This window comes from Crocuta crocuta, unplaced genomic scaffold, assembly GCF_008692635.1.
Source record: "Crocuta crocuta isolate KB4526 unplaced genomic scaffold, BGI_CrCroc_1.0 scaffold912, whole genome shotgun sequence".
Taxonomy (NCBI): domain Eukaryota; kingdom Metazoa; phylum Chordata; class Mammalia; order Carnivora; family Hyaenidae; genus Crocuta; species Crocuta crocuta.
The window spans coordinates 488,877-492,109 of NW_027531033.1; the positions used below are offsets into that span (position 1 = coordinate 488,877).

At 32.2% G+C, this 3,233-nt stretch overlaps 1 protein-coding gene across 1 annotated transcript in view; it reads right to left on the reverse strand.

Annotated features, from left to right (window-relative positions):
* Nucleotides 1–3,233, reverse strand: part of LOC144237342 (protein diaphanous homolog 2-like) — a 522,961-nt gene that overhangs the window by 443,054 nt on the left and 76,674 nt on the right. The gene's annotated exons all lie outside the window — the stretch shown is intronic.

Genomic DNA, 3,233 nt, shown 5'->3' on the forward strand with positions numbered 1-3,233 from the left:
GGCCACAATAACTAAATAGATAAATAAGTGAAATCAAACCGAAACAAAACCATTCTATAATTCTTTAAGCAATGCTTCATAAACTTTTCTCACCCTAGTACCCCAATGGAAGAGAAGATTGAACACGTACCCGTAAGGATCTGTTGCAAGTGTAAAATTCCTTTGAAGTCATCTGTTTCATTTTAAAAAATTCATGTAGTTTTGAATTCTACCACATAATATATATCTGTTTTAATAGGAAAATGATGTGTTTCCTCCCAATATCTCTGAGTTAACAGAGCTCGNTAGTATTTTAGCTAAAGAATAAACACAATTATAAAATGAATTTTTCCACAGATCCCACATATTTCCCATCTTCAGTTTTCCTCTCACTTCAAGGTATTTTTTTGTCAGTTAATTTGAAGCCTATAACTCTACTACCCAACTGAAATGAATATAACTGCTATACAAGATAGAAAAGATCTTTATGCTACCAAAAATGATACTTAGGTNATAAATATCTGCCTAGTTTAAAAAGAAAGGTACATTTTTTTTTCCGAAGGTGATCATTTCATATATAGTCCATCATCAAATAAACTGAATTATATAGTGCTGATCTATTTTTATTTTTGCTGGTTGACTATATACATGTTATGCACAGTGCTATAGGTGACAGAATGTGATTCAAACAAGTTTGAACTGCATATTATGCAAACAATACAAGTTAGATTCAAATACCAAGGAAAAGTATTGAACTATAAACAAGAGGTAACTGGCCTGACCTTTCATCATGCTTTATTTTTTCCCCCCTATAGACTAAATTCCAGAGTATCTTCTCCTAGGGCTTCAGTAGCAAAACATTAAAAAAATGGATTCTGAACAGGGATTTGACAAATGGCATTTGTCTTAGAGGACATGGCAGTTGAGATTTCTAGGCATGGGATGCAGCATGAAATCATACACAGAGACAGGACTACTAGAAAGCAATAAAATGGCTCAAGAGATAATATGTCATAGCACATTGAAATGAGAACTAGGAGGGGATGAAAGAGGGATGCAAGCAGGTAGAATGCACTTAAGAATTTTGAGTTGAGACTGAATTTCATAGGGAAAGAGAAAAAACAAGTCAAAATAACTTGAGAATGGGGATTGCTGTGGCCCAAACAGTGAGATCGGAAGAGGATTTCTGGCAACAGTGTTGAAAAACACTGGCAGGAAGAATACAGAAAAGCAGAAATAAAGTAAAACAGAGATTTTGCTCTTGAAATAGATAGGGAGAAAGAAGTTGGTGATACTGTAAAAGAAAAATATGAAAGGATTTACCAAAGCCCACACACAGGAAAGAAATAGAACTGGATATAATACATAGTTAGCTGTAACTGTAGCAACTATAGGTGACCTTATGATTATCCTCTTCTAACAACAGTAATGACTACGACATTTGTAGTAGTATACTGAGTATTATGACTACTACTATTAGTAAAGATAGTGGTATAGCAACAGCTACATATTTACTATATGCCAAGCCTCTTATTTAATGTTTTAAATGTGTCAACTAATGTGATCTTCTTGTTACTATAATTCCCATTTTACAGATGAGGAAACAAAAACTTAGAAGTTTACATTAGTAGCTCTAAGTTATAGAAGTTATACAGTTAGGATTAGACCTTTATAATATCTAACTCAAAAGGCTGTGATTTACAGGTTACCTTCATCAATAGCAGTGGTGGCTAAAAGTATGTAGCAATGATATAGACATAGACACAAATATATGATAACACAGAAATATATATAGATAAACTAGTATTTAGACAAAAATCAAAGCTGATATAAGCTTCATTATACATTTCATTACAGTTGTTCCAGATATTTTGACTAAAAATGGTTATCAGATATATTCATGTAAAGTATCCTCAATGTAAGAACTAAAAATTTAAAAATTAGGAACTAAAACCCATCATCATAAAATTAATAGATTATTTTATGTAATACATATTATTGATATACTCAAAATCTTCCTGAAATTGAATATACATATTGACCAAATAAAATTTAGAAAAAAATTCTGGTAGAGGGCAATCAAAAAGTAATAATAGGATTTCATGATNTTATTTGTGACATTTCTCATGTTTCCAATTACAAACTTTCTAAATGTTGCTATTATCTCACATTAGTTACATATTAGTAGTAAATGTGACCAGTCACAGAGGTCTATTTTTAAATGTAAGGGCCAAGATATTGAAGTTCTTTAGAAAAGCAATTGTCAGTGAGTATAATTTTACATCATATCTTAAGATTTGTTTTAACAAAAAGGAAAGTACTATGCAGTCATACTTTGTCTTCTTTTGTTTTTCTGATCCTCGGACCAAAAAAAAGAGACACATTGGATTAAATTAAAGAAATACATTGAGGATTTGGTTGATAATACCAGAGCAGCAGAGATGACCACTGAACATCACTGAATATTATGCAAACAACATTATGGGTTTTACAGACATACATTTTTTCCCCTTCAATGGACACTAACAGGTTTATATGGTTTGTAATAAACTTGGGAAACATATATGCTTTTGAGTCCTTACTGAAAATCCAGAGTTCTAGAGAAATGGAATTACAATAGTGCAATTTCAAATATAAGATTTACGGCATAGTTTTCTTACCTAAGAGGGAAAATGTACTTCTCCACATATATATTCTCACCTTCAAAAAATGTTTTCTTAATCCTTTCTCCCTTCTTTCACTCTGTAGCTTTTTAAAAAAGTNTATTCACCAACAAAGCAGATTAGCTCAAATTAAAATCTTGGAGACATTTTTGTTCCCTTCTCCTGTTTTCCACTAATGCCAAGTCCCACCCATTCTAGTCCTTCAATGATGCCTTGATGCCTACCATATCAGGGCAAGACTACTTGGCATGACACTGAAGTCTCTGAATTGACCAGTTTACTGCTCCAGCCCTAGAATCAACCACTCTTTCACCCATCTTAACACATTTTGCCACTGTTTCTTGCTCATATTATTTGCTTGCATGACTCTTTTCCATGTGTGTAAAAATCCTATGCTTATGCTTCACACTTTGACCTCTTCCATGAAGTCTTCTCTTACCTACATATTCAAAAGGAACTTCCTATCTCATTTAAATTATAGTATACTAGCTTTTTGGGTAGTACTTCTCATATTCATCCTTATTTTATAAAGTATGTGTATATATGTCTTTTTTTACCTTCTGGATTTTAAACATATTCAAACAAGAACTA